A 25,584-nucleotide genomic window follows, 5' to 3' on the forward strand; every position below is an offset into this window, starting at 1 on the left:
AGTCCATGGACCAGTACTCTATCCATTGAGCAAAACTGGCTAGGGCTATTTTTATTGATTTTTAGAGAGTGAGGAAGAGAGAGGGGGAAAACATTAATGTGAAAGAGAAACATTGATCTACTGCCTCCTGCATACCCCTTACTGAGGTTCAAATCTGAAGTCCAGGTATGTGCCCTGACCAGGAATCCAAACCAGCCACCTTTCGGTGCACGAGATGATGCTCAGCCAATTGAGCCACATGTTTTTGGATGGTTCATTGTTGGTATATAGAATGCAATGGGTTTTTGTATATTGATTTTATAATCTTGTTGAACTCATTTATTTTAATAATTTTTTATTTTGTAGGACTTTCTGTATACAAGATCATGTCATTTGCAAATATAGTTTTTGTTTTTTCTTTCTAATCTTAATATTTTGTTTCTGTTTCTTGCCTAATTTTCCTGGCTAGTACTTTTAGTAGGGTGTTAAATAGTGAAAGTGGACATCCTTCTCTTATTACTGATCCTAGGGGGAACACATCAATTTTTCATTATTAGGTATGATTTTGTCTGAGTTTTTACTATGTGCCCCTGATCAGATTATTGCATGTTTTGTTTTTTTTTTAATCATGAAAAGGTGTTAGGTTTTGTCAAATGTCTTTTCTTTTAAAAACTTTTTTTGAAAGTTAATATTTATTGATTTTAGAGAGAGGAGGAAGGGAGAGAGGAAAGAGAAAGAACAAGCAAGAGATATATCGATTTGTTGTTCCACTTATTTATGCACTCATTGGTTGATTCTTATATGTGCCCTGACTGTGGATCAAGTCTGCAACCTTGGCATATTGCTATGATGCTCTAACCCAGCGGTTGCCAACCTATGGGACCTCACGGACCACCAATGATCCGAGGGCCACCGGTTGGTGACAGCTGCTCAAACCAACTGAGCTACCTGGCCAGGGCTCTTTTTTTTTTTTTTTTTTTTTTTTAAATAAGTTTTCTTTAATATATTTTATTGATTTTTTACAGAGAGGAAGAGAGAGAGGGATAGAAAGTTAGAAACATCGATCAGCTGCCTCCTGCACGCCCCCCACTGGGGATGTGCCCGCAACCCAGGTACATGCCCTTGACCGGAATCGAACCCGGGACCCTCTAGTCCGCAGGCCGACGCTCTATCCACTGAGCCAAACCAGCCAGGGTGCTCTTTTTTTTTTTTAGATTAAAAAAAAATTTATTGTTGCCGAAACCGGTTTGGCTCAATGGATAGAGCGTCGGCCTGTGGACTGAAGGGTCCTGGGTTCGATTCCGGTCAAGGGCATGTACCTTGGTTGCGGGCACATCCCCTTGGGGCGTGTGCAGGAGGCAGCTGATCGATGTTTCTCTCTCATCGATGTTTCTAGCTCTCTATCCCTCTCCCTTCCTCTCTGTAAAATATCAATAAAATATATTTAAAAAAAAATTTATTGTTGAGAGTATTACAGATGACGCCCCCTTCCCCCCCCCTTCACCAGGTTCTCACCCCGCCCCAGGCCTTTACCACCCTATTGTCTGTGTCCATAGGTAATGCATATATATGCATATAAGATCTTTGTGGTTTTTTTTAAAATATGGAATGTTTCACGAATTCTGGAGTCATCCTCGCGCAGGGGCCATGCTAATCTTCTCTGTATCGTTCCAATTTTAGTATATGTGCTGCTGAAGTGAGCACAAAATCTTTGGTTTATCTCTCCCTGCGCCCCCCTACCCTCTGGGGTTTGTCAATCTGTTCCATGTTTCCATGGCTTTGGTTCTATTTTATTTATCAGTTTATTTTGTTCATTAGATTCTGTGTTAATTTATTTTGATTTTTTGATACAATTTTTGTTAGATATGTATTTCTTGCCATTTTATTATCTCCTCCTCATTTCTTCTTCGTCCTCCTCTTTTTCCTCTTAAAGAATACCTTTCAACATTTCATGTAATATTAGTTTGGTGGTGATGAATTCCTTTAGCTTTTTTTGTCTGTGAAGCTCTTTATCTGACCTTCAGTTCTAAATGATAGCTTTCCTGGGTAGAATAATCTTGGTTGTAGGTCCTTGCTATTCATCACTTTGAGTATTTCTCGCCATTCCCTTCTGGCCTGCAAAGTTTCTATTGAGAAATCAACTGACAGTCATATGGGCACTCCCTTTTAGGTAACTAATTGCTTTTCTCTGGATGCTTTTAAGGTTCTCTCTTTGTCTTTAACCCTTGGCATTTTAATTATGATGTGTCTTGGTGTGGGCCTCTTTGAGTTTTTCTTGTTTGGGACTCTCTGTGCTTCCTGGACTTGTAAGTCTACAGTATTTCTTTCACTAGGTAGGGGAAGTTTTCAGTCATTATTTCTTCAAATAGGTTTTCAATATTTTGCTCGCTTTCTTCTTCTGGCACTTCCATAATTTGAATGTCAGTATGCTTGAAGGTGTCCCAGAGGCTCCTAACACTATCTTCATATTTTTGGATTCTTTTTTCTTTTCTGATTGGGTGTTTTTTGTTCCTCATATTCCAAATTGTTCATTTAATTTTCAGAATATTCTACTGTATTGTTGACTCCCTGTAAATTATTCTTTATTTCAGTTAGTGTATGCTTAATTTCTGACTGGTCCTTTTTCATGTCATTGATGTTCTCACTAATTTCCTTGAAATTCTCTCTAAGATCCTTGAAAGTCTCACTAACATCCTTAAAGCTCTCAATTAGGATCCTTGAGCAACCTTATAATCATTGTTTTGAACTCTGTATCTAGTAGTTTGCTTGCTTTCATTTTATTTAGTTTTCTTTATGGAGATTTCTTCTGTTCTTTTATTTGTGACATGTTGCTTTGTCTCCACATTTTGGCTGCTTCCCTGTGATTGTTTCTGTGTAGAAACAATGTCTCCTATAATTGGTAGAGTGGCTTTGTGTAGTAGGTGTTCTTTCTGTAGGGCCCAGTGGCTCAGGCAGTGGCTGACTTTGTACCTCCTGGATGGCCCCTGAACCAGTACACCTGGTGGATAGCCTCAGACCATACCAGATAACAACTCTACACATTCACAATCGACACACTCAAGAGGCAGACTCAGTGAGTACCAAAACCCCACTGAAGCAAGTCTTGCTCCATAAGGGTGTAGTTGCAGCTGATCTTCACAGCCAGTTGGGCTGGGGGTCAATTCCTCCCAGTGATGTCAACAGCAATAAAGGCTCAACTACAAGACTGTGCACATGGGCCACACAGACGTGGGTGTTTCTCTCTCTCTTTCTCTCCCCCCATTTCACTTTCTCTAAAAATCAATGGAAAAAATATCCTTGAGAGAGAATTAAAAAAAATTAAATTTGGCCCTGGCTGTTTGACTCAGTGGTTATAATGTTGATCAGCAGGCTGAAGTTGTGCGGATTCGATTCCTGGTCAAGGGCATATATCTGGGTTGCAGGTTCCTCCTGGCCCCTGTTGGGGCATGTGCAGGAGGCAACGAATTGGTCGGTCTGTCTGTCTGTCTGTCTGTTTCTTTCTCTCTCTCCCCATCCTTTCCCTTCTGTACAAAAATTCAGTTGAACAAATATCCTCAGGTTACGATTAAAAAAAAACCTTAAAAAATCCTCCCCTTGCTATTCCTCCCCTTGCTATTCCTCTATGAGTTGTGTGCGCGTGCACGCCACGTCTCTGTCCCACCCTGGATAGGCCCCCTGTCCTTGGGTACTTCCGAGGCCCTTCTGAGCTGGCCTGTATGGTGTGGGGAGCCCCCTGGGCAGGAGGCAGGGCCACAAGTTAGCTAGGTCTCCCGCCAGGTCCCTGAGCAGAGCCTCAAGGCCAATGATGCCCCCTGAGCCCCACACTGTGGCCGATGGGACAGTTGTGGTGGCATTGTAGCCTGGCTCAGGGCCTGGGTGGGATCCCCCAGCCCCTCATATATTGACCGCCCCCCCATGTGTTTGTAAATACTCTGGCATCCTTTCTTTGGCCCTGAGGAGGTTTTTATTTTTTATTTTTTAAATATTTTTTTATTGATTTTTTACAGAGAGGGAGAGGCATAGAGAGTTAGAAACATTGATCAGCCGCCTCCTGCACACCCCCTACTGGGGATGTGCTCGCAACCAAGGTACATGCCCTTGACTGGAATTGAACCTGGGACCCTTCGGTTCACAGGCCAACGCTCTATCCACTGAGCCAAACCAGTTAGGGCAATGAGGAGGTTTTTAAATGTGGTACTTCTCTAATGATGACAATTGCTATAAAATTTAGAAAAAAAGTTATGAGTTGTTCCAAACTGTTGCTGAGGATTTGTTAAAATGGTTATAGTTTTAAAAAAATAGCAGCCCTGCTGGTATAGCTCAGTGGTTTGAGTGTCAACCCATGAACCAAGAGGTCATGGGATTGATTCACGTTCAGGGCACATGCCTGGGTGTGGACTCAATCCCTGATAGGGGTGTGCAGGAAGCAGCTGATTGATGTTTCTCTCTCATGGGTGTTCTGCTCTATCCATCTCCCTTCCTTTCTCTCTCTAAAATCAATAAAAACATATTAAAGAAAAAACATTAAAAAAAAAGCATCCTGGCTGGTGTGACTCAGTTGGTTGAGTGTTGTCCTATGCACCAAGTGGTCATTGATTCCTGGCAGGGCATATGTCCTGGTTCTGGGCTTGATCCCCAGTAGGGAGTCTACAAGGGGCAGCCAATTGATGTTTCTATCTTCCTCTCCCTTTCTCTCACTCAAAAATCAATAAAAACATTAAAAAATAGTATTTATTAGTATTGTATTTAATTTTATTATGTTTGTACTTTTTCATAGTAAATGTGAAGTTACTTAGTTAATTTCCTCTTCAGTTGACAAATAATGACAAAATGATAAAGATGAAGTGTCTTATATAGAAAGGCAGCTTGGGATTATAGAGAGAATGTGGACTTTGGAATTGGACAGAACTTCATCGGAGACCAGACTGACTTCTATGTTTGCCTTAATTAGACAATTTTGGGATTTATCTTTCAAAACATTTTGTAGAGTAAGGAAATAAGTTAACTCCTAGCACAGTGCATGGCATATGGCATTTGCTGCTCTTGTTAATAATCATACTTACGTATATTGTGTACCATATGTCAGGCAGCTATGCTTTGTACTAAACACTTAATAAATATTATCTCATTTAATCCTCAGACCAATCCCATGAGTTGCTGGCACAGCCATTTATTCAGGTTTACACATCAGGAAATGGAAACTTAAGAGAGATTAAGTGGTTTCTCAACTGATGGTGCTGGTATTCCATTCAGGGCCATCTGGCTTTAGAGCATTTTCTCTCTGCTGTGCTGCCTCCTGGGTTGCAAAGGACTAAGGACGTTGTTGATTACATAATGTACTTTAGTGGATACTTGCCTTGTAAATGGGAGATTAAAATGAGAGGTAGAAATTTGATTATTAGTTTTTCTCAAGACTATATGTCAATTTGGCCTAAAAACATGAATAGAAAGACAAGTGTCATCTGCAAATCTGTCTTGTACTTCAAAGCCAAATGTTAGCTTCTGTCTAGTATGAGGATTTAATTTTTGTCTTACCTTTGAGTTATATCAGTTATGTTTTCACTAATAAATAACCATAATAAGAATAACTATGAAATAATGAAATATTCTTTGTCACGCCAGATATATTTCATTTGAAAATATTTGTTTTAAAAGTTGAGGCAAAATTTATGTAACTTAAATTTTATCATTTGAAAGTACATAAGTTAGTGACATTTCTTTTTTTAAAAAACATATTTTCTTTATTGTTGAAAGCATTACATATGTCTCCTTTTTTCTTCCCACTGATCCCCTCCCGCCCGTCCCCATCTCCTGCCCTAGGACCTCACCACCCCATTGTCTGTTTCGTATGGGTCATGCATATATGCATACACATTCTTTGGTTAATCCTCCCCCCCTTTCCCTCTAAGGTATGATTGACATACAAAAGCCATACATAGTTAATGTATACATATTGATGAATTTGAAGAGAAGTATACACTTGTGGAATTGTCACCATATATGTCATACATTTAATCATAATCTCTAAAAGTTTTCACCCTCCGTTTTAAGAACATTAACCATAAAATTTATTTTCTTTTTTTAAATATTTTTATTGATTTCAGAGAGGAAGGGAGAGGGAGAGTTAGAAACATCAATGATGAGAGAGAATCATTGATTGGCTGCCTCCTGCACACCCCCTACTGGGGGACCAAGCCCTCAACCTGGGCCTGTGCCCATGACCGGAATTAAATCCAGGATCCTTCAGTCCGCAGGCCGATGCTCTATCCACTGAGCCAGACCAGCTAAGGATAAAATATTTTCTTAAGAAAAGTTTAAGTATATAATATAGCATATATTTTGTTGTTTTTTTTCAGTCTGAAAATGAATTTATTGAACAATGTAACTAGGAAGGCAACGACATTTGATTTGTCATTAAAAAAAAGTTCGGCCCTAACTGGTTTGGCTCAGTGGATAGAGCGTCGGCCTGCGAACTGAAAGGTCCCAGGTTCGATTCCGGTCAAGGGCATGTACCTTAGTTGCGTGCACATCCCCAGAGGGAGGTGTGCAGGAGGCAGCTGATTAATGTTTCTCTCTCATCCATGTTTCTAACTCTCTATCCCTCTCCCTTCCTCTCTGTAAAAAATCAATAAAATATAAAATAAATAAATAAATAAATAAATAGTTCTGTTTTTGTGCTAGCCGGTTTGGCTCAGTGGATACAGCATTGACCTGCAGACTTAAGGGTCCCGGGTTTGATTCTGGTTAAGGGCATATGCCTGGGTTTGGGGCTCAATCCCATTGTGGGGCGTGCAGAAGGCAGCCCATCAGTAATTCTCTCTCATCATTGATGTTTCTATCTCTCCCTCTCCCTTCCTCTCTGAAACCAATAAAAATATGTAAAAAAATACAAATAAAAAGTTCTGTTTTGCCCAGCCCTTGTTGCTCAGTGGTTGAGCACCAACCAGTGAACCAGGAGGTCATGGTTCGATTCCTGGTCAGGGCACATGGCCTGTGTTGCGGGCTCCATCCCCAGTGTAGGAGGCAGTCAATCAATGATCCTTTTTCATCATTGATGTTTCTCTCTCTCTCTCTCTCTCCCTCTCCCCTTTTTCTCTGAAATCAATAAAAATATATTTTAAGAAAAGTTCTTTTTTTTCTATGCTCTATAATAAAGGTAATGTAAAAGGCTACAGAGTTACAAGCTTCTTTCTACTACATTCTCTGATAGTATAGCACAGTGTAGTCATTTCTGCAATACTAGAATAAAAGTCTCTTCTATGCTTCCCTCTGAGTCAAACCAGCTAGGACTGCTTCTTTTTTAGGGTTTTCTACATAGGTATCATGTTAACTGTAAACAGGTCATTTTCTTTATTTCTCTCCAATTTGGATGCTTTAAAAATTTTTTTAAAAATGTATTTTATTGATTTTTTACAGAGAGGAAGGGAGAGGGATAGAGAGTCAGAAACATCGATGAGAGAAACATCGATTAGCTGCCTCCTGCACACCCCCCACTGGGGATGTGCCCGCAACCAAGGTACATGCCCTTGACCGGAATCGAACCTGGGGCCGTTCAGTTTGCAGGCCGACGCTCTATCCACTGAGCCAAACTGGCCAGGGCAGGATGCTTTTTATTTATTTTTTTTTATTAATATGTTTTTATTGATTTTTAGAGAGGAAGGGAGAGGAAGAGAGATAAACATCAATGATAGAAACATCAATGATGAGAGAGAATCATTGATTGGCTGCCTCCTGCACGCGCCCCACTGGGGATCGAGCCCACAACCCGGGCATGTGCCCCTGACTGGAATCGAACCTGGGACCCTTCAGTCCGAAGGCTGACTCTCTATCCCTTGAGCCAAACCAGCCAGGGCAGGGCAGGATGCTTTTAAATTCTTTGTCTTGCCTAATGAAAGTTCCAGTGCTATATTGAATAGAAATGGTGAAAGTAGGAATCCTTGTCTTTTTCTGGAATTTAGAGGAAAAGTTTTCAGTTTTTCCACTGCTGTTTATTTTATCAAGATAGCTGAGCTTTTCATGTATCTTTATTGTGTTATGTTAAGTTCCTTCACTATTTAATTTGTTGAGTGTTTTATCATAGGAGTATTGGATTTTGTCTAATGCTTTTTCTGCATCTGTTGAAATGATGATTTTCCTCCCCGCCACCTCCCCCCACCCCCTCCTGCCACTTTCCTCAACTTTATTAAAGAAAAAGTCATAATGGTAAATCTCTAGAACATAGTTGATTTTCTTGGATTCTACCCTTGAAAATGTGACATTTTGATTTCGAATCACATGCCAGAGTGTATATGATTCCCAATTGTACTAAGTAGGTGAGAGGCTAAAATCCTACAATGTTCATCTTCCAACTTTCCCCAGTATGTGGTCTGTCTTTGGATCAGCAATAATTGCCTGAACAGTTACTATGGCTTCATTAATTTTTGTCAGTAGCTCTTTGACCTCTTCCATAGGCAGCAATTACAGAATTTGAGCAGCTTCATTAAGAACTGCATGCCCGGCTGGCATGGCTCAGTGGTTGAGTGTTAATTCATGAACCAGGAGATCATGGTTTGATTCTGGTTTGATTTCCGGTCAGTGCCATGCCTGGTTGCAGGTTGGATCCCCAGTAGGGGACATGCAAAAGGCAGCCAATCGATGATTCTCTCTCATTGATGCTTCTATCCCTTCTGTTTTCTGAAATCAATTAAAAAAAAAAAAAAAAAAAAAGGACTGTATTTCCACCCTGGCTGGAATGTTGTCCTGTACATCAAAAGGTGGTGGGTTCAATACCCAGGTTGTGGGAATGATCCCTGGTCCATGTATGTACATGAGGCAACCAATTGATGTTTCTTTCTTGCTCTCTCTCTCTCTCTCTCTCTCTCTCTCTCTCTCAATCCATCAATGAAAACATATCCTCAAGTGAGGATTAAAAAAAAAGAAAAGAATTAAGAACTGCATCTCGTGAGGGGGGGGGGGGGGATGGGGACATTTGTAATAGTGTCAACAATAAAAAATAAAGTTTTTTAAAAAAAACCTGCATCTTCTATGTCAAAACCAAGAACATGCTTGTCTAAAGCAATAGGCAATCCCTCTTTTGTTTGATTTGCTTTATTTACTGGTAGTAACTGCATCCTGTGTCATACTCTCCTGGGCCAAAATGGCAATTGCCTTAAGCATTGCGAGGTAATCATCATGAAGCTGAGTCTGAAGAAGGTTAGCGAGAACCATTACACCAGCCTTAAAATCAGGATTATTTATACCCAAATTGACCTGTGGTTCTGCATTTTTAGCAACATTGTCAGAATTTTTTGTATTAGGTTTTTTTAAAAAACTTATTTTATTTTTTAAATAAATCTTTATTGTTCAGATTATTACAATTGTTACTCTTTTTTCCCTCCTTAGCTCCCCTCCACCCAGTTCCCACCCCACCCTCTGCCCTTATCCCCCACACTGTCCTCATCCATAGGTGTACGATTTTTGTCCAGTCTCTTCCTGCACCCCCACACCCCTTTCCCCCCGAGAATTGTCAGTCCACTTTCTTTCTATGCCCCTGATTCTATTATATTCACCAGTTTATTCTGTTCATCAGATTTTTTATTCACTTGATTTTTAGATTCACTTGTTGATAGATACATATTTGTTGTTCATAATTTTTATCTTTACCTTTTTCTTTTTCTTCCTCTTAAAGAATACCTTTCAGCATTCCATATAATACTGGTTTGGTGGTGATGAAGTCCTTTAGCTTTTTCTTATCTGTGAAGCTCTTTATCTGATCTTCAATTTTGAATGATAGCTTTGCTGGGTAGAGTAATCTTGGTTGTACGTTCTTGCTATTCATCACTCTGAATATTTCTTGCCACTCCCGTCTGGCCTGCATAGTTTCTGTTGAGAAATCAGCTGACAATCATATGGGTGCTCCCTTGTAGGTAACTAACTGTTTTTCTCTTGCTGCTTTTAATATTCTCTCTTTGTCTTTTGCTCTTGGCATTTTAATTATGATGTGTCTTGGTGTGGTCCTCTTTGGATTCCTTTTGTTTGGGGTTCTCTGTGCTTCCTGGACTTGTAAGTCTATTTCTTTCACCAGGTGGGGGAAGTTTTCTGTCATTATTTCTTCAAATAGGTTTTCAGTATCTTGCTTTCTCTCTTCTGGCACCCCCATAATTCAGATGTTGGTATGCTTGAAGTTGTCCCAGAGGCTCCTTACACTATCTTCATATTTTTGGATTTCTTTTTCTTTTTGCTTTTCTGGTTGGGTGTTTTTTGCTTCTTTGTATTTCAAATCTTTGACTTGATTCTTGCAATCCTCTAGTCTGCTGTTGGAGCTCTGTATATTTTTTTTTTTATTTCAGTCAGTGTATGCTTAATTTCTTGTTGGTCCTTTTTCATATCCTCAAGGGTCTCGCTAAATTTATCAGCCTTTTCTAGAAAATTCTTGAAAAACCTTATAACCGTGGTTTTGAACTCTATATCCAGTCATTTGCTTTCCTCCATTTCTTTCATTTGTGACCTGTTTCTTTGTCTCTGCATTTTGGTTGTTTCCCTGAGTTGATAGAGTGGCTTTGTGTGCTAGGTGTCCTATAGGGCCCAGTGGCTCAGCCTCCCCAGTCACCTGAGATGGACACTCTTGGTGCACCACTTTGTGGGCTGTGTGCACAATCTTTTTGTAGTTAAGCCTTGATTGTTGTTGGTATCACTGGGAGGAATTGACCTCCAGGCCAATTGGCTGTGAGGATCAGCTGTGTCTACACTGGGAGAACTTCTGTGCTGGAGACACCCTTATGAGGCAAGACTTGCTTCAGTGGGGCTTTGGTGCTCACTGAGTCTGCCCCCTGAGTGTGTCCCTTATGGATCTGAGTAGTTGTAATCTGGATGGTCCCACTCTGACCCCTGGGTACACTGGCTCTTGGATCTCCAAGGAGGTGCTAATTTAGCCTCTGCCTGAGGCCACCCAGCAGGAGCTACAGAGAGATCTGCAGATTCCTCTTCTTTGTTTGGGGTTTGGAGGTGCCCAGATGAGGCCCAGCTGTAAAGCAATGCAAGGTGCTGCGGGGCCTTGGGCCTTCTTTTGGATGTTCTGGGTCTTACTGACTCAGCTGCAGTTTGTTAGGTAAGTTCAGAATTCAAAGAACCAGGCCATTCATATGCAAAAGCCTCTGCGCTCAACTTGGATGGGGCGGAGTCTCAGGACCAAGCAAACAACAATGGCTTCGTGGGGCGGGATCTCAGGGTGGAGCAAACAGCAATGGCTTCCTGTCAGCCCTGCCCTAAGAGGCCCCTGGGTCTCAGTGTTCTGCATTATTCGCTGCAAGCACCTCTGAGAGAAAGCCGCCCTCGAGTTACGCCCACTGCCAGACATTCCAGTTTTGCCCTGTATGAGTCTGGGTCCCCAGATTCTCGCTCGGAACTGTAGTTCAGAGCAGTTGGGAGCTTTTGTCCCACTCCCGATTGAGAATGCTAGCTGCGTACTCAGTTGCCAGACCTCTCTGCACGCGCGCCTCCGTATTTTTTGCCTTACGCAGCTCCTGTGAGTCTCAGTGTTGCTTTTCTCTTTCCTTCTAGTTGTAGAATTTCCACTCAGCCAGCCTTCCTGTGGTTCTGGATGATGTCCGTTTTGTCTTTTAGTTGTAGTTTTGAAATTGTTGTGCGAGGCAGCAGTTTAGGTGTTTACCTATGCCGCCATCTTGGTTTCTCTCTGTATTAGGTTTTGAGTCCTTATACTTTACAACATTGTCTCCATATTTAAGTGTAACAGTTAAACCAAGAAACCAGTCAATTGCTTCTTGTCTATCTTGAATATTGAAAGGACAGTTAACATCTCTGAGATGTTTTTCAAAGAACGTGGGCCAGACACTGCTGTGGATGTTTCTTAAATTACCTCTATCTTCAATCTTGTAGTATTTGATTTTCTCATCATCAAGTCAGACAGTAGAATGTCTATATTCTGTTTCACCTTTTTAGTTGAAGCTGGTAGGGTTGTGGTAGCTCAGGGTTGTCAGCTTGCCTTGGAACATAGTCCTGGCTTCTTGCTCTGGTCCCAGGGCTTTGGCAACTGTGAGAGCACGATCAAATGATTTTTATTTTTCATTATGTTAATTTGGTACATATAACATTTATCCATATGTAAGTTATAATTCAGTGGCATTAATTATATCTACAATGTTTAACCATTACCACTATTTAATTCTACCCATTAAGTAATAACTTCCTTTGCTCCTTCCTAGCCCCTAGTAACCTCTATTCCATTATAGAGATCTCTATAAGTTTTCCTCTTCAAGTCAAATCCTATATAATAAAAGGCTAATATGCAAACGACTGGTCCCTATGATGCGCACTGACCACCAGGGGGCAGAAGCTCAATGCAGGAGCTGCCCCCTGGTGGTCAGTGCGCCAGAAGCCGGGACATCCCCCGAGGGCTCCCAGACTGCGAGAGGGCTCAGGCCAGGTTGAGGGGAAACCCCCCTACCCCAGTTCACGAATTTCGTGCACCAGGCCTCTAGTGTATGTATGAGTGGACTCATACAACATTATCTCTGTGTCTTGCTTACTTCACAAAAAAACAAAAAACAGCTAAGGCAAAAAATATTTTTATTGCTTTCAGAGCAGAAGGGAGAGGGGGAGAGATATAGAAACATCAATGATGAGAGAGAATCATTGATTGGCTACATCCTGCAAGCCCACTACTGGGGATTGAGCCTGCAACCCGGGCATGTGCCTTGACTGGGAATTGAACCTTGACCTCCTGGTTCATAGGTGGATGCTCTCAGAAACATCAATGAGAGAGAAACATTGATCAGAAACCACTAGGCCTCACTGGCCAGGCTGCTAGTCATTTAATGAGTGCTTATTTTTGTACTGGAATTGTGCCGGATCTTTTGTAGACATTTCTTTTTAAAAAAAAATATTTTACTGACTTTTACAGAGAGGAAGGGAGAGGGATAGAGAGTTAGAAAGGTACATGCCCTTGACTGGAATCGAACCTGGGGCCCTTTAGTCCGCAGGCCAACGCTCCATCCACTGAGCCAAACAGGTTAGGGCTGTAGACATTTATTTCTAATTTAATTGTCTCCTTTTTACAAATGAAGGACTTGAGGTTTAGAGCAGTTAAGGAATCTGAACTTACAGTCAGGATCCATTCCTAGTTTTGTAGAGCATCACAACCTGTGCTAAGATTATTGTGTCTGGGTCTTTCCATGGTATGAAAGGGATATTAAGACTGGAAAGACAACATGGCTTTAGGGAAAAGGCACTAGAATAGGTCAGATGTTCTAGTCTTTCAGTTTTCTTGAGGAAATCACTTAGGTGTGTAAGAGAACATCATTCTGTTTTTTAAAGGTATATGTAAAATTTAGGTTAATATGACTAAAAATTGTTCTTTTTAAAAAATATATTTTTATTGATTTCAGAGAGGAAGGGAGAGGAAGAGAGAGATAGAAACATCAGTGATGAGAGAATCATTGATTGGCTGCCTCCTGCACACCCCACACTGGGGTTGGAGCCCACAACCCAGGCATGTGCCCTGACTGGGAATCGAACCGTGAACTCCTAGTTCATAGGTCGATGCTCAACCACTGAGCCACACCGGCTGGGCTCTCTTTTTTAATGGCAAAAGACTGTATACATATTGTTTTATTATGTTTTCTGAAGGCATCTTTGTTCTATTTTTGAAAATATTTTGACTTTTTTTTTTAAGAGAGAGAAGGGAGGGAGAGGGAAAGAAACACTCAGTGAGAGAGAAACATCCAATGAGAGCAAAATATTGATCAGCTGCCTCTTGCATGCCCCTACTGGGGATCAAAACCCAGGCATGAGCCCTGACCAGGAATCAAACTTGCGACCTTTTGGTGCACAGGACAACACCCAACCAACTGAGCCGCACCGGAGCAGCATCTTTGTTCTGAACATAAACTAACTCTGCGCTCACGTTTAGTATTACCCATTGGTGACTTGATTTTTAACAATGTTGATTTTTTAAAAAATTGTCATTTAAAAAAAATATATATATTATTGATTTTTTTACAGAGAGGAAGGGAGAGGGATAGAGAGTCAGAAACATTGATGAGAGAGAAACATCGATCAGCTGCCTCCTGCACACCCCCCACTGGGGATGTGCCTGCAGCCAAGGTACATGCCCTTGACCGGAATCGAACCTGGGACCCTTCAGTCTGCAGGCCAATGCTCTGTCCACTGAGCCAAACCAGTCAGGGCTGTTGATTGGTTTTTGTGCTGATTGAAGAAGAATAGTCAGAAGCACAGGTGTGTATGATGTGTCTGTTTTTAAGAGAACAGGGGCATCTTCTGTTAGTTGAATCATAATGTAAGAAACATAGTATAAGAATCATACTTGTGAGGAACATTTGTCAAGTGAAAGTTTTGTAAGCAGAAGTCCCTTATTGAATGAGAGAGTTAGGTCACTAATTAAGTATAATTGTTGGTATTAAAGACTGAAACATACTGATATTTTTGTCTTTCTGTATTGTGACTTAGTGGAAGGAACATAGGCAATTAAATGGAGCACAGACATGGCTCCGTTTGGTATTTGGCTAGCTCACTTCCCATTTCTGAGCCTCAGATTCTATACCTGTCTGCCTCATTTTCACTATGAGGTTTAAAGAGAAACAAAATATATGAATACTAGAGGCCTGGTGCATGAATTCATGTACGGGGGGGTGTCCCTCAGCCCGGCATGCACCCTCTCCAATCTAGGACCTCTTAGGAGATGTCCGACTGCTGGTTTAGGCCCCATCCCCCTCGCAGTCCGGGACTGCTGGCTCCTAACCACTCACCTGCCTGCCTGCTTGATCGTTCCTAACCACTCTGCCTACCAGCCTGCTCGCCCCCAACTGCCCCCCCCCACACCAGCCTTCTTGCCCCAACTGCCCCCCCTGCTGGCCTGATCGCCCCCAACTGCCCCCCACCCCCCCCGCTGGCCTGCTCGCCCCCAATTGTCTCCCCCTCTGCTGGCCTGCTCGCCCCCAATTGTCTCCCCCTCTGCTGGCCTGATCACCCCCAATTACCCTCTCCTTCTGGCCTGATTGCCCCTAACCATTGGTCGGCAAACTGCGGCTTGTGAGCCACATGCGGCTCCTTGGCCCCTTGAGTGTGGCTCTTCCACAAAATACCACCGCCTGGACGAGTCTATTTTGAAGAAGTGGCGTTAGAAGAAGTTTAAGTTTAAAAAATTTGGCTCTCAAAAGAAATTTCAATCATTGTACTGTTGATATTTGGCTCTGTTGACTAATGAGTTTGCCGACCACTGCCCCTAACTAACTCTGCCTCAGCCCCGCCACCATGGTTTTGTCTGGAAGGATGCTCGGAAGGTATCCCAGTCTAATTAACATATTACCCTTTTATTAGTGTAGACGACTTGAGGCCCAATGCACAAATTCATGCATGGGTGGGGTCCAGCTAGCCCACCCTGATGGGGACCCATCAGGCCAGGCCGGTGGGGGGTGGGGGAGAGGCCGCAGGCAGTTTGTCGGCCAGCCCTGCCCCCGATCGGGGTCTTGGGGGCCAATAGGGGGCAGGGCCGGATGGGGGAGGGGCTGCAGGCGGTTGGCTGGCCGGCCCAGCCCTCACTTGGGGTGTTGGGGGCTGATCGGGGGCCGGGCTGCCTAGGGGTGGGGGGCTGATTGGGGCCCAGATGGGGCTGGTTGGCTGCCACAGTGCAAATCATAGCCACTGGTTGTTTTGGTCATTTTGGTCATTCCACGGTTCCAGTCACTGGGCTTTTATAAATATAGATGCTAGCTAGCTATATGATACATTTGTTTCTAACCATAACTATTTATCAGAATTACCCATGGGATTTTTAAAAAATTAGGTGCCGCATGGCCTATGTGGTTCAATGGTATTGAGTGTCCACCTGTGAACCAGGAGATCACGGTTCTATTCCTGGTCCGGGCACATGCCTGGGTTGTGGCTCCATCCCCAGTGGGGGGCAAGCAGGATGTAGTGGATCAGTGATTCTCATTATTGATGTGTCTCTCTCTCTCTCTCCCCCTTCCTTTCTGAAATAAATAAAAAATATATATTTAAAAAAATTAGCTGCCTAGAGCCTCACTCCAGATGTACTGTGTCAGAAGAACCTCCAGGCCTGTGGGGTGGGGCTGTGTTATTTTATAAAACTTCTCAGGTGATTCTGATGTTCAGCCAGTGTTGAGAGCCATTGATTTGCTTCCTTCAGCACTCAGAAGAAGCAAATCTCTAAAAGGCACAGACTAAAGCAGAAGTCAAAGGAAAAATAAATTCCAGGTCATAACCAAGTTACATGATGATGTAATGATAAAATTAGACTTGCTGGGTGCCTAGTAGGTTCTCAAATATTGAAAGAGAAAATTATGGGTGGAAGACTACCCAGAATAAAATTGGTTTATGTCAGAATGGTTTGTCACTGGATTTCTATTGTAGGGGAAATGCCTATGGTCTAGAGACCATGGAAGGCCCTGAACTAATGAATTATTCAGTTTCTATAACATACAGCAGTTGCTATAGCAGTTTTTTTTGTTGACTTAAGTCAGAGAATATAGCTTTTCTTCCTCCTTTAAATCTCCAGGTCTGTCTTCTGCACTGTCATTAAAACTCTTTTATTGTGACTCTGAGGATTTATAAGGCCTGGGCTAGCAGGAATTCCTTGGCCTGCAGGTTTCTGTTCTACCTCTTTAGCAGGCTGCTCTCTGTCAGCAGCTTCAGTGCTCTAAGCTGGGCGTCTGCTGATAGTCTCATGGCCCCAGTCTTACCATATGGTCCTACATATACCAGTTTCCATGACGCGCCTACCTTTGCTTTCCAGCTTTCATTTGGACAATTTCCTCCTTTTACTCTGTACTTTTCCAAGACTTAAGTGATTCCTTTTGATCTATTGTCCGGGCTTTCTCTTTGATGTATTGTTTCTGTGATCTGTCGAATAAGCAAGGGTCTTTACTGATTCAGAAACAGTTAACTTTTAAACAATAATCTTTATTATTTTGCCTTAGATAGCCGCAGGCTAAAATTGTAATGCTGCCAGAGGTCACCTATCTAACTACTTGCTAGATTTGTTTACCTGGGCCCCAGGTCCCATTCTCTTCTCAGCAAAAGTTAACAGACTGAGCTCTGACCCCGTCTACTAGGTAGAAAGGATTAGTGGAAGGAGACTTTAAGTATTCCATTTCACTTCTGTGTTCTGTGGTTGGTGCATTGCAGTAGGAGTCAGAAGATGATGGCCTCTAATCCCTGTTTTTTGTTAAAGGGCTCTAGATCTTGGCAAGGTCAGGCTGATTCTATTTTCATTGTGTATAATTTCTCATACTATCTAATAAAAGAGTAATATGCAAATTAACCATCACTCCGCTACATCCACAAGCCACGCCCACCAGCCAATCAGGAGTGAATATGCAAATAAACCCAACCAAGATGGCTATGGCCACAGAGAGCAGGAGGGAGGCTTGGGTTTCCCCGGCGATGGAGGAAGCCAACCTTTCCGCCTGCCCTTGCCGGCCTAGGCCTCCACTCAAGGCTACAAAGTTTCAATGATAGAAGATACATAAATCCAAACAGAAATGGCTGCCTCCACGGAGTAAGCAAAAGGCTTGGCTCCGCTCCAGGCTAAAAGTTTCAATTGTAGAAGATAAATAGACCCCAGATACCAGGGCCTCCACTTGGGTCGCCAGGGGGGCATGGCCGGCCTGCAAACCACCACAGGCCCCTCACCCAGGCCGCCCCACGCCCCAAGGGAACCCCCACCCTGATCCGGGACACCCTTCAGGGCAAACCAGCTGGCCCCCACCCGTGCACCAGGCCTCTATCCTATCTAATAAAAGTGTAATATGCAGATTGACCATCACTCCAACACACAAGGTGGCTGCCCCCATGTGGTCAAAGATCCTGCCCCCATGTGGACACAAGATGGCCACCACGAGATGGCCAGCAGGGGAGGGCAGTTGGGAGGGACCAGGCCTGCAAGGGAGGGCAGTTGTGGGCGATCAGGCCAGCCGGGAGGGCAGTTGGGAGGGACCAGGCCTGCAAGGGAGGACAGTCGGGGGCGATCAAGCCTGCAGGGGAGGGCAGTTAGGGGTGACCAAGCCGGCAGAGGAGGGAAGTTGGGGGCGACCAGGCCTGCAGGGAAAGGCAGTTGGGAGGGACCCAGGCCTGCAGGGGAGAGCAGTTAGGTGTGACCAGGCCTGCAGGGGAGGGCAGTTAGGGGAAAAAAGGCTGGCAGGGGAGCAGTTAGGCATCAATCAGGCTGGCAGGGGAATGGGTTAGGGGGTGATCAGGCTGGCAGTCATTAGCAGTTAGGGGCAATCAGGAAGGCAGGAAGGCAGGAAGGTGAGCAGTTGGGAGCCAGCAGTCCTGGATTGTGAGAGGGATGTCCAACTGCCTGTTTAAGCCCGATCCCACCGGGCAGTCGGACATCCCTCGAGGAGTCACAGATTGGAGAAGGTGCAGGCTGGGCTGAGGGACACCCCCCGCCCTGTGCATGAATTTTGTGCACCGGGCCTCTAGTTTAATTATAAACAAAGGAAATTAAGACTTTAAAGATTTAGTGGTTTACAAATGTACAGGATAGTGTGGCTATTTATCTTCTTACCCCTATTTACTTCTAGGCTTGGACAAGTCATTTGTCCCTCTGCCTTTCAAAGTGTTTGTTATCCCTCAGAATAGACATTCATTTTTAGTTATAATATAATGTATATCTTGCTATTAGATTTAAGCTGGCCCAAAAGAAAAGGAAATGATCTGTTAGCATTTTGGGTTTGATAATGTTGTTGTGTCTACATATGTTTATCATGTATTGTAGTTTCCCTAATAAAAATGATCCAAGATAGTCCTTAGTAACAGGGGCAATAGCTTTATCTCTAATGTGATTACTCTAAATCAGCACTGCCAAAAAGGCAAGATGCTATGGGAGTAGGTTGAGTAGGGAAGGGTTTGTTCTTTAAGGAAGCATGGGACAGAGTTATTTTTAACTTTTAAAAAATATATATTTTTGTTGATTTCAGAGAGGAAGGGAGAGATAAATAGAAACATCAATTACAAGAGACAAACATTGATCAGCTGCCTCCTGCACACCCCCTACTGGGGATCAAGCCTGAAACCAGGGCATGTGCGCTGACCAGGAATTGAACCGTGATCTCCTGGTTTATAAGTTGACCTCAAGCACCGAGGCACGCTGGCCAGGCAAGCATGGGACATATTTATTTACTTAAAAAATATTTTTATTGATTTCAGAGAGGAGGGGAGAGGCAGAGAGAGATAGAAACATCAATGATATGAGAGAATCATTAATCAGTTGCCTCTTGCCCGCCCTCACCGGGGATCGAGCCCACAACCCGGACATGTGCCTGATCGGGAATCGAAATGTGACCTTCTTATGATTCATAGGTCGACGCTCAGCTACTGAGCCACACCGGCCAGGCAGGACATATTTAAACAGTATAACGAAGTAGGGCATACTGAGGAGTATGAGGAAATATTAATGCAGATTACACTCCGGTTACATTTTAAAGTATAGATAAAAAATAAGCTGGTGTGGGCAGGTTGGGGCCAGTTTATAGAGGGCTTTAAACACTGTTTGTGTAAATGATATGTACTACATTTGATTGACATTAAAAGTTTTGAATGCTAAGTTGTATTTATATTTAAGTATTTTTAGTTCATATTTGGAATTTGAAATATTTTTCTGTAAACATAGTATTAGTAGAGGTTAAAGTAATTGCAATAATGTATCTATGCAAAAAAATACAGTGAGTAATATAGTAAGTGTCTTTTCAGTTGTTACTATGTCACAGGCACTTTATAACAACTTTATGAAGTATGATTCCTGAGAACCCATGCTTTTAACCATTATGCTATACTCTCTTTCAAAATGGTTTCATACTAATAATTAAGGTAAAAATAAATAGAACCCTGTGTATTGCTACTTAGGGTAGAATCAGGCCTGAATAGAGGAGGAAGAACAAGGCTTCTAATTTCAAAGTTTTAAAATAATATAAGTTAACATTTACAGTGTTTATATAAGCTAACAGCTACAGTGCTTACATCACTATTTTCCTCACTTTGTCTCATCCGTTGGTAACTCTGCTTTTTACAGATTTAGCTTTTTTTTTTAAGGATCTCACATATAAGTATTTATCTTTCTCTTTCTCACTTATCTTTCTTTTTAAATTTATTTTTTACTAGAGGCCCGGTGCACAAAATTCATGCACGGGAGGGGAGTGTCCCTCAGCCCGGCCTGCACCCTCTCTAATCCGGGACCCCTTGGGGGAGGTCCGACTGCCAGTTTAGAGGAGAATCAATTCCTGCGGGATCAGGCCTAAACTGGCAGTCGGACATCCCTCTCGCAATCTGGGACCGCTGGCTCCTAACCGCTCACCTGCCTGCCGGCCTGATCGCCCTAACTTCTCTCCCCTGCTGGCCTGATCCCCCTATCTGCTCTCCCCTGCCGGTCTGATCCCCATAACTGCTCTCCCCTGCTGGCCTGATCACCCCTAACTGCCTCTGCCTTGGCCCTGCCACCATGGCTTTGTCCCGAAGGACATCCGGTCTAATTAGCATATTATTCTTTCATTAGTATAGATAGAGGCCTGGTGCATGGTGGGGGCCGGCTAGTCTGCCCTGAAGAGGGTCCCGGATCAGGGTTAGGGTCCCCTTGGGGTGCGTGGCCGGCCTGGGCAAGGGGCCTGGGTCAGTTTGCAGGCCGGCCACACCCCAATTGGGGTGGGGGGTCCCCGCTGGGGGACAGGGTGACCTGGGTGAGGGGCCGCTGGGGGTTTGCAGGCCGGCCATGTCCCCGTTGGGGTGGGGGGGTCTCTACAGTGGGTGGGGCCAGCCTGAGTCAGGGGCTGAGGGCTGTTTTCAGGCTTGCCACACCCCATTGGGGTCGGGGGGTCCCTGCTGGGAATCATGGCTGGCCTGGGAGAGGGGCTGATGGCCATTTGCAGGCCATCCATGCCCCCATCGGGGTGGAGGTCCATGCTGGGGAGGGGGCAGCCTGGGCCGGGGGGTGGGGCAGCCTGGGCGAGGGCCTGGGGGCAGTTTGCAGGTTGGCCAAGCCCCCGGCTTTGTCCGGAAGGACATCCGGGAAGGTCTCTCAGTCTAATTAGCATATTACTCTTATTAGTATAGATTGATTTGAGAGAGAAAGAGAAAGGAAGTGAGAGAGAGAAACATTGATATGAGAAATATCTACCAGCTGCCTCTTGCTCACACTCCGACTGGGCATGGAACCCGCAACCTGGGTATGTGCCCTTATGAGGAATCAAACCCACCACCCTTTGTTATATGGAATGACGCTCCAACCAACTGAGCCATACTTGTCTGACTTATCTTGAAAGTGAGTAGTATTAGGTGTTCAAAGGACTCAATATTTTTTAAATTTATTTTTTATTTATTGGTTTCAGAGAGGAAGGGAGAGGGATAGAAACATCAATGATGAGAGAGAATCATTGATCAGCTGCCTCCTGTACACGCTCATGGGAGATCGAGCCCACACCCTAGGCATGTGCCCTTGACTGTAATCGAACCCATGACTCATCATTCTGCAGGCTGGTGCTCTATCACTGAGCCAAACCTGCTAGGGCCAAAGGACTCAATTTTTTTTTTTTTAAATATATTTTATTGATACTTTACAGAGAGGAAGGGAGAGGGATAGAGAGCTAGAAACATCGATGAGAGAGAAACATCGATCAGCTGCCTCCTGCACACCTCCCACTGGGGATGTGCCCGCAACCAAGGTACATGCCCTTGACCGGAAACGAACCCGGGACCCTTCAGTCAGCAGGACGACGCTCTATCCACTGAGCCAAACCGGTTTCGGCAGGACTCAATTTTTGACAGGTGCTGAAGTTGATAGAATAAGGCACCTAATTTTGCTGCTTAGGATATGACCCATTGCAGCCTATTTTGGTTCAGTTAAAATGCTTTTATTTTGTTGAACATGTATTTTTGTCCCAGATATGGGGATACAAATGTAAATGACACCTTGTCCTCATTAACTTTAGAGATTGGTGGAATAGATAAACAGAAACTGGAAACAATATAATGAGCTAAGAAACATAGGATATAGTGGAGAGGCACTGGGCTCAGGCCAGGGATAAGAGGTGATGGGCCCTAGCCTGTTTTGCTCAGTGGATGGAGCGTTGGCCTGCGCACTGAAGAGTCCCAGGTTTGATTCTGGTTAAGGGCACATGCCCAGATTGTGGGCTCGATCCCCTAGGGGGCGTGCGGTAGGTAGCCAATCAATGATTCTCATCATTGATGTTTCTATCTCTCCCTCTCCCTTCCTCCCGGGTAGCCATAAAAATATATTTGGGGCGGGGCGGGGAAAGAGGTGATGGAAGAAAGGCTGCCTGAAGGGACCTAGGAGAAAGTGAGGAATTCCAGGAAGAGGAGAACGAAGAATAGAGAGTATGATCTAAAAGGGGAATAGTGAAAATATGAGATAGAAAACAAGAAGGATCTAGGTCCGATCCTTATTTCACAAGAAGTACCCAGCCAGTCTTACCTTGACTGTCTTTATCTCTTGAAGTTTGTTTTGAGAAAGTTGTTACTAATAATAAAGCTAGTTCCTTCCCCCAGACCCCTACACCCCATCCCTCATCTCATCAGCTATAGCCGTTGTCGGCAAACTGCGGCTCGCAAGCCACATGCGGCTCTTTGGCCCCTTGAGTGTAGCTCTTGCACAAAATACCACGGCCTGGGCGAGTCTATTTTGAAGAAGTGGCGTTAGAAGAAGTTTAAGTTTAAAAAATTTGGCTCTCAAAAGAAATTTCAATCGTTGTACTTTTGATATTTGGCTCTGTTGACTAGTGAGTTTGCCGACCACTGAGCTATAGTATTTTTCTGTAGTAATTTCTCTCTTCCAAAGAGACTGTGAGCTCCCAGTGAACTTGTTTGTTCCATGTCTGTATTCAGTTTTAAGACACTCAGAATATTTATAAAATGCTTAACTATGAAGAAATATTTTTTTGAAAGTGTTTACTGTAAGAAAAGAGAAAAAGTCTTCCGTAACTTTCACAGTGTAGAAATAATTCCTGTTTACTAGTTTCCAAATTTAGTAAATATGTCAATAAGTGATTTGACATGAATTAGTTAAACTACACTCAGCAAACATTATCTGAGCATCCACTACTGTGTGACACCTACAGAGACAGATAAGATAATAAGTCTCTATTATCAAGTGACCTGAGGTTTTTTAGTATTATTAAAACAATATATCATCAAATAACTAGAGGAGCAATGAGAGAAATTAAAAACCCTGTTTGGCAAGTTTTACTGATATCTTTTAAACCCAAATTGCAAAAAACAATTACGTTATTTAAAAAAAGTATAAAAAGGGGGAATAAAAACCCCTACCAGAGTCTATTATACATAACATTTAAAATTTGCGTAGTCCTTTATTATGCATATTTAATTTTTTAATAGTGGTAATAGCATCTTTAAAGGTTTTGTCTTTTTTATTCTTTTTAAAAATATATATCTTTATTGATTTCAGAGAGGAAGGAAGAGGGAGAGAGAGATAGAAACATCAATGATGAGAGAAAATTATTGGTCAGCTGCCTCCCACCAGGGATCAAGCCTGAAACCTGGAAATTGATCCTTGACCTCCTGGTTCACAGGTTGACTGTCAACCACTGAATCATGCTGACTGGGTGTATTTTTTATTCTTAATATTTTTTTTGCTTCCCATGGTAATTAAAAAATACATTTTTTCTTACTGATTTCAGAGAGAGGAACAGAGAGAGACAGAGGGATAGAAACATCATTGATGAGAGAGAATCATCAGTGGCTGCCTCCACGCCCCATACTGGGGGTCAGTTGAGCTGCAACCTGGACATGTGTCCTGCTGGGGAATCGAACTGTGACCTGCTGGTTCATAGGTTGACACTCAACTACTGAGCCACACCAGCCGCGCTATACTCACTTTCTTGATTATCTTTTATCTGGACCCTCATTACCCCCGAATTTATATCTCTATAAATATATTTCTTGTCAGGATTCTAGAATCATATACCTGGTATATATACAATGGCTTTCTTGGCATTTGCACTTGGTTGTGAAATTGGAGTTTCATCCTTAACTTGTCCAGTAATAAATTCCAGATGTTTCTTCCCAAAACCTTTACAGTATAGTCTTCTCTTATCTATGGAGGATATGTTCCAAGACCCCTCGTAGATGCCTGAAACCACAGATAACTGATAGTACTGGAATTATATATATATATATGTGTATATATATATATATACACACACACACATACATACATATATATATATATGCATATATAATGCTTTTTCCTGTATCTACCTATGATAAAGTTAACTTATAAATTAGGCACAGTAAGAGATTATCAACAATAGCTAGTAAAGTCCTAGCCAGTGTGGCTGTTTGTTGGATAATCCTCTCTTGTGGCTCAATCCCCAGTATGGAGTGTGCAGGAGGCAGCCAATTGATGTTATGCTCTCACATTGATGTTTCTCTCCCTCTCCTTTCCTCTCTAAAAATCAATAAAAATATTTTAAAAACCCCACAAAAAACAGTAACTAGTAAAATAGAACAATTATGACAATGCTAGAGGCCCGGTGCACGAATTTGTGCATGAATGGGGTCAGCTGGCCAGGGGAGAGACTGCGGGAGGTTGGCCAGTCAGCCCCCCGCCCCAATTGGGGCCAATGGGGGGGGTGCCTGTGGCCTGGGGGAGGGAACGCAGGAAGTTGGCAGGAGGGGGGAGGGACTGCAGGAGGTTGGCTGTGGGAGTGCACTGACCTCCAGGGGGCAGCTCCTGTGTTGAGTGTCTGCCCCCTGGTGGTCAGTGCACATCATAGCAACCAGTTGTTTGGTCGCTTAGGCTTTTATATATATAGATACTGTAATAAAAGTTATGTGAGTGGGGTCTCTCAAAATACCTTATTGTACTGCACCCACCCTTCTTGTGATGATAAAATGCCCACATATAGAGACAAAGCTTGATGAATGACTTAGACATTGTGACAGTGTTAGGTTACTACCTTCCTTCTGTTGATATATAACAAACACTTTCTGGCTTCTCTTTGGCATATTTGAATTAGAAGCATCACTATCTTATGTTTTGGGGCTATTACTAAATAAAGGAAGGGTTACTTGAACACAAGCACTGCAATATTTTGACCCTTGATCTGGTAACCAAGAGGGCTACTAAGTGACTATTGGGCAGGTAGCATGTACAGCATGGATATGACGGACAAAGGGATGATTCATGTCCTGGGTGGATTGGGACTGGGTGGGGACTGCTTGAGATTTCATCATATTACTCAGAACAGTATGCATTTTAAAACTTACGAATTATTTCTGGAATTTTCCATTTAATATTTCAGACCTCGGTTAACAGAGGGCAACTGAAACTGTGGAAGGGAAACCGCAGATAATGGGGTACCACTTCATTTTTAATAAATGGCAACTCCTTCTTTCTCATATTTAAGGCATAGACCCTTAGAGTGATCCTTGAGTTCTCTCTTTCTGTAGCACCTATATCACTCCATTAGTACACTTCATTGGTTCTTTCTATTTCTTGCCCCCACTGCCAATCGTAGATTTGTTCACATAACTGTTATATATCTCACCTGAATTATTGCAGTAACCTTCTAAGTAGGTCTCTGTGCTTCTATCTCAACT

General features: G+C 43.0%; 1 protein-coding gene and 1 pseudogene across 7 annotated transcripts in view; one reads left to right on the forward strand and one right to left on the reverse strand.

The window, feature by feature from the left end:
• Positions 1-25,584, forward strand: part of NSD1 (nuclear receptor binding SET domain protein 1) — a 146,528-nt gene that overhangs the window by 19,673 nt on the left and 101,271 nt on the right. The gene's annotated exons all lie outside the window — the stretch shown is intronic.
• LOC308250984 (RNA transcription, translation and transport factor protein-like) lies at positions 8,317-11,969 on the reverse strand (annotated as a pseudogene). Its single transcript has 3 exons — positions 11,627-11,969; positions 8,993-9,275; positions 8,317-8,465 (listed from the first exon to the last, which is right to left on the reverse strand). The product of its transcript is annotated as an RNA transcription, translation and transport factor protein-like (transcript).

Source organism: Plecotus auritus (genome assembly GCF_963455305.1).
Source record: "Plecotus auritus genome assembly, chromosome: 6".
In the NCBI taxonomy this organism is placed as follows: domain Eukaryota; kingdom Metazoa; phylum Chordata; class Mammalia; order Chiroptera; family Vespertilionidae; genus Plecotus; species Plecotus auritus.